Source organism: Equus przewalskii, chromosome 2 (assembly GCF_037783145.1).
Source record: "Equus przewalskii isolate Varuska chromosome 2, EquPr2, whole genome shotgun sequence".
In the NCBI taxonomy this organism is placed as follows: Eukaryota; Metazoa; Chordata; class Mammalia; order Perissodactyla; family Equidae; genus Equus; species Equus przewalskii.
The window spans coordinates 27,972,323-27,979,411 of NC_091832.1; positions in this window are offsets into that span (position 1 = coordinate 27,972,323).

Consider the following 7,089-nt stretch of genomic DNA (forward strand, 5'->3'; position numbering starts at 1 on the left):
TTTATGTATTCTTTAGTGTATGACTTGTTTCAATTAACATAACGTTTTTGAGATTTATCCATGATGTTGCATGTATCAGTGATTTGGTCTTTTTTATTGCTGAGTAGTATTTCATCATATGAATATATTACAATTTGATTATCCATTCTCTTTTATGGGTGGACATTTGGAATCTTTCCAGTTTGGGGCTATTATGAAGAAGGCCAGAGCAGCATTTATTTTCACTAGTTCCAAACTGGAAACAACCCAAATGTTGATCAACAGTAGGGCGGATAAATTGTAGTATTATAGAGCATGAAAATAAATGGCCTACGGCTATGTGAACAATGTGGGTGATCTTGTCCAGACACAATGTGTCGCAAAAGCCACACACGAAGTGAGTACAATCGGTATCATCCCATTTTAATTTGGTTCAAAACCAGCAAAATCAATCTATGTTATTAAAAGTCATAACAGTATGTAGTTAGTTTTGAGAAAGAGAGGGAGTGACTAGGAATGGGCACATGAGGTGGGCTTCTAGGATGCTGGTAGCAGTCTATTTCCTGATCTGGGTGGTAGTCATACAGGTGTGTTTACTTTGTGAAAATTTATCAAACTGTATACATGTGATTTGTGTCCTCTTCTGTAAGTATGCTATACATCAGTAAATAAGTTTCGTATTTTAAAAATAAAATATCATTATCACCAATATGGTAAGCTTCCTGGAGAATGGTAGGAGAGGGTCAATGGAGAAATTCACTTGGGTTGCAAAGAAGACTGCATTAAAATTAGCGCTCCTCATACATTGCTAGGGGGAGTGCAAAATTGTACGGTCACTTTGGAAAACAGTTTGGCAGTTTCTTATAGAATTAAACACAGATTTATCGTACAACTCAGCAATTCATCAATCCCACTCCTAGGTATTTACCCAAGAGAAATAAAAACACATGTTCATACAAAGACCTGTATGCAAATGTGTAATACAACTTTATTCATAGTAAAAAACTGGAAATATCTCAAATGCCCATCAGCTGCCAAATAGATAAACAAATTGTGGTACATCTATACAATGGTAAACAATTCAGTTATAAAAAGGAACAAACTACTGAAATACGGAATAAATTACTGAGACAAGCAACAACAGGGATAAATCTCAAAAGCATATGCTAAAAGAAAGAAGTCAGACACAAAAGGCTACATACTGTATGATCCCATTTATATAACATTCTGGAAAAGACAAAGCTATCAGCATAGAAATCAGTTGAGGGGCCAGCCTGGTGGCGCCGTGGTTATGTGTACACGTTCCGCTTTGGCGGCGCGGGGTTTGCCGGTTTGGATCCCAGGTGCGGACATGGCACCGCTCATCAAGCCACGCTGTGGTAGGCGTCCCACATATAAAGTAGAGGAAGATGGGCACGGATGTTAGCTCAGGGCCAGTCTTCCTCAGCAAAAAGAGGAGGATTGGACAGCTAATCTTCGACAAAGGAGCAGAGGGCCTACAATGGAGAAAAGAAAGTCTCTTCAACAAATGGTGCTGGGAAAACTGGACAGCCACATGCAAAAGATTGAAAATTGACCATTCTTTTTCACCACACACCAAAATAAACTCAAAATGGATCAAAGACCTAAAGATTAGGCCTGAGACAATAAGTCTTTTGGAAGAGAATATAGGCAGTACACTCTTTGACATCAGTTTCAAAAGAATCTTTTCGGACACTATAACTCCTCAGTTGAGGGAAACAATAGAAAGAATAAACAAATGGGACTTCATCAGACTAAAGAGCTTCTTCAAGGCAAGGGAAAACAGGATTGAAACAAAAAAACAGCTCACTAATTGGGAAAAAATATTTACAAGCCACTTATCTGACAAAGGGTTAATCTCCATAATATACAAAGAACTCACACTGCTTAACAACAAAAAAAAAACAACCCGATCAAAAAATGGGCAGAGGACATGAACAGACATTTCTCAAAAGAAGATATGAATATGGCCAATAGACACATGAAAAGATGTTCATCATCGCTAATCATCAGGGAAATGCAAATCAAAACTACACTAAGATATCACCTTACACCCGTTAGATTGGCAAAAACATCCAAAACCAAGAGCGACAAATGTTGGAGAGGTTGTGGAGAAAAAGGAACCCTCATACACTGTTGGTGGGAATGCAAACTGGTACAGCCACTATGGAAAACAGTATGGAGATTTCTCAAAAAGTTAAAAATAGAAGTACCCTATGACCCAGCCATCCCATTACTGGGTATCTATCCTAAGAACCTGAAATCAGAAATCTCAAGAGTCCGTTGCACCCCTATGTTCATCGCAGCATTATTTACAATAGCCAAGACGTGGAACCAACCTACATGCCCAGAAACTGATGATTGGATAAAGAAGATGTGGTATATATACACAATGGAATACTACTCAGCCATAAAAAAAGACAAAATTGGCCCATTCACAACAACGTGGATGGACCTCGAGGGTATTATGTTAAGCGAAATAAGCCAGTCAGAGAAAGACGAACTCTATATGACTCCACTCATAGGTGGAAGTTAGTATATTGATAAGGAGATCTGATCGGTGGTTACCAAGGAAAAGCGGGGGTGGGGGGAGGGCACAAAGGGGGAAGTGGTGTACCCACAACATGACTAACAAAAATGTACAACTGAAATCTCACAAGGTTGTAATCTATCATAACATTAATTAAAAAAAAAAAAAGAGGAGGATTGGCAGATGTTAGCCCAGGGCTAGTCTTTCCCCCCCAAAAAAAAGAAAGAAAGAAATCAGATGAATGGTTGCCAAGGGTTGGAGTTGGGGGAAGGAGAATGACTGTCAAGGGGCACAAGGGAAGTTTTTGGGGTGATGAAAATGTTCTATATCTTGATTGTGGCGGTGATTACACAACTGCATACGTTCATCAAAACTCTTTGATCTATTCATTAAGAAGGGTAAATTAAGGAAGTGGCATGCATGAAATGGGTAATGTGAAGTTGAAAAAAAAGCATGAAAGTTGTGGGTTGAATGAATGTTCTAGTGGCCTAAAAGTGATCTTGGGATGAAGTAACAGGAAGCAAAAAAACAAGTGAACATACATGTTCATTCTAAGCTGTTACTCTATTACTTTCCCTCTTATGAAACATAATATAGATTCTGTAGAAGTCATGCATAATAATAGCTTACAAAATTGAGCAAATACTATGTGCCAAGCCCCGTTCTAAAGATTTTTACATATGTCATTTAATCCTCACAAAAACCTAAGGTAAGTAGAAACAGAATTCTAACCCAGGCAGTCTGATTTCAGAGCTAACCATAGAATGACATACTGTCACTTTTCAAGAAGAGTTGATAATCTGCTACAAGGACAGCCTGGTAAGCATTGGTAAGTAGTCATTGATTCCAGTAATAGCTAAGAAATATGAACTACTTCCAAAAATGGCATCTTTCATTGATGCCTTGAAAATCCAGAGGGTCACACAGTTGTTACTCAATCCTATAGGTCAAAGGTCAATGTGGTAGCCAGCCTCCAGATGGACTCCAATGATTCTCGCCTCCTGTTATGAACACACCTGGGTGGTCCCATCTCACACTGAATAGTGTCAGTAATTTGACCTCTGTAACTAATTTCAAATTTATGTAGGGTATTGCAGAAATGATGGAGTGTGACGTCTGAAGGTAGGCCATGAAAGACATGGCAGCTTCTGCCTTGCTCGCTTGGATTTGGTTTGGTTCCAAAATTCATTCCCCATGTGGCAGATTGTATATATATATATATACACATATATACATATATGTTGTTAAAGATTGGCACCTGAGCTAACATCTGTTGCCAATCTTTTTTTTTTTTTTTGGTTCTTCTTCTCCCCAAAGCTCCTCGGTACATAGTTGTATATTCTAGTTGTCCAGTCCTGGTTGTGCTATGTGGGACGGTGCCTCAGCATGGCCTGATGAGCATTGCTGGGTCCGAGCCCAGGATCTGAACTGGTGAAACCCTGGGCCACCGAAGCAGAGCGTGTGAACTTAACCACTCAGCCATGGGGCTGGCCCCATATTATACTTTTTAAGATAGTCACCACAACAGCTTCCATACCACATGATCTTCTACTTTGTCACCCTCTCACCAAGAGAAGGGATCTATGTCCCTCCCCTTAAGTCTGGATGGGCTTCTGACTGCTTTGACCAATAGAGTACTGCAGAAGTAAGGTAATGTGACCTATGAGGACAGGTCGGAAGATATAATGCAACTTCAGCTTTGTTCACTGGAACACTTGCGCTAGTAGTCTTGAGCCACTACGTAAGAAGTCTGATTGCCTTGAGGCCACCATGCTGGGGAAGGCTAGGCTCTATATGGAGAGGCCACATGTAGGTGCTTCAGTCAGCATTACTAGATTCCAGCCTCCCAGCCCAAGCACTAGACATACAAGTAAACAGCCTTCAGAGAGATGATTCCAGCCCTGTTAAGTGTCCCTCAGCTTTTGAATCTTCCCAGCTGAGGACTCAACACTGTGGACAAAAACCAATCATTCCCACAGTGCCTTGTCCAAATTCTTGATGACCAGGGTCTGTCGGCATATTTAAATGGTTGCTTTAAGCTACTAAGTTTTGGAGTAGTTTGTTAAGCAAGAATAATAACCAGAACACCCTGTAACTCCTGACAGTTTTAATCTTCCCCCAAATGGCCCCTCCTCCAAAGTCCTTGAGCTGACCATCAGTTGAGGAAAGCTATACTGCAGGTAACAAGGTCTTAAACAGCAAAGGATGGAACCAAAGTCTGCTAAATTACTTCGAGGGTTATTTAGAGTGGTTGAAGTCCTTCCTGAAGAACTAGATGCCGTCTTTCTCTGTTTATACTATATTCTTCCCCTATGGTGGTTTTTAAGGCTGAGTAAATGGATAACAAGATAATTCACATAATATAGGTGGTCATAGACATAGCCTACTGTCCTAGTCCATTCAGGCAGCTATAACAAGATATCACAGACCGGATGACTTATATACAACAGAAATTTATTGCTCACAGTTCTGGAGTCTTGGAAGTCCAAGATCAAGGTGCCAGCATGGTTGTGCTCCAATAGAGGCCCTCTTCCTGGTGCATAGCCGGCACCTTGTTGCTGTATCCTGACATGGTGGAAGGGGCAAGGAATCTCTCTGGAGTCTTTTTTATAAGGACACTACAATCATGTGCCACCTAACAACATTTCAGTCAACAACGGACCACATATACGACGGTGGTCCCATAAGATTAGTACCATATAGCCTAGGTGTATAGGAGGCTATACCATCTAGGTTTGTGTAAGTACACTCTGTGATGTTCCCACAAGGACGAAATCTCCTAACGCATTTCTCAGAATGTATCCCCATCTTTAAGCGATGCATGACTTCAATCCCATTCATGAGGGCAGAGTGTAAGCACCTCCCTAAGGTACCACCTCCTAATACCCTCATCTTTGGGGGTGAGGATTTCAACATACGAATTTGCGGGGGAAACACAAACATTCAGACCATAGCACCTACAAAATAAAACTACCTTCAATTTATCTAGAGAAAGTAAGTTGTTATTGAGTCTATAGAATAGAATGACCAGGATGTGACAGTGACAATGTCTGAAAGGCATCTATTACTAACTTAAAAATCTGCTAGCACTAAGGTTTCAAACTAATACATTCCTCTCCTTCTCAAGATGGCATCTCAAAAACCTTTCACTCATACTTTATGAAGATTCATCCTGTATTATATTTTGAATAATAATGGTAAATATAAAACCAAGGAACAAAGGTGTTGTCCAATAGTCCACTAAACGGAAGCCCCATGAGGACCATAACTTTGTTGACTTTCTTCACTGCTGGCACAGTGCATACAACAAAGCAAGCACTTAAAAGTGGATAAATAAAATCACAGAAGAAAGAGAATGAATTTATTCTCTGATGGACGTGAAACTCCCTATTAGCACTTAGGCTTTTAATTTTTTAAGTCTGTAAGCAAGACAAACTTTTTTCTAGATTGAAGGAGATAATGGAAAATATCTATTGGTGAACTAGCAAGAAAAAATGATTGAAAGAAATGGAAGAAGACATAAAGAAATGGAAAGACATTCCATTTAGAGTTAACATAGTGAAAACATCCATTGAATCTACAGATCAATGCAATGCCTATCAAAATTCCAATGACATTTTTCACAGAAATAGAACAAAGAATCCTAAAATTTACATGGAACAAAAGACCCTAAATAGCCAAAGCAATCCCGAGAAAAAAGCACAAAGCTGGAGGCATCACACCCCTTCATTTCAAAGTATATAACAAAGCTGTAGTAATCAAAACAGCATGGTACTGGCAGAAAAACAGACACACAGATCAATGGAACAAAATCGAGAGCCCAGAAGTACATCCACACATCTATGACCAGCTAATTTTTGACAAAGAAGCCAAGAACATAAAATGGAGAAAGGAAATTCTCTTCAACAAATGGTGCTGGGAAAACCGGACAGCCACATGCAAAAGGATGAAAGTAGACTATCATACACCATACACAAAAATTAACTCAAAATGGATTAAAGACTTGAATGTAAGATCTGAAACCATAAAACTCCTAGGAGAAAACAGGCAGTACAGTCTGACATTGGTCTTAGCAGTATCTTTTGGAATATGTCTCCTTAGGCAAGGGAAACAAAACGAAAAACAAACAAATGGGACTACATCAAACTAAACTATTACTAAAAAAGACAACAAATAACAAGTGTTGGAGAGGATGTGGAGAAAAGGAAACCCTCATACACTGCTGGTGGGAATGTAAACTGGTACAGCCACTGTGGAAAATAGTATGGAGATTCCTCAAAAAATTAAAAATTTAACTACCATATGATCTAGTTATTCCACTTCTGGGTATTTACCCAAAGAACGTGAAAAAACTAATTCAAAAAGATATAAACACCCTTATGTTAACTGCAGCGTTATTCACAATAGCCAAGCCCTGGAAACAACCTAAGTGCCCATCAAGGGATGAATGGATAAAGAACATGTGGTATATATACACAATGGAATACTACTCAGCCATAAAAAACGATGAAATCTTGCCATCTGCAGCAATATGGATGGACCTTGACGGTATTATGCTA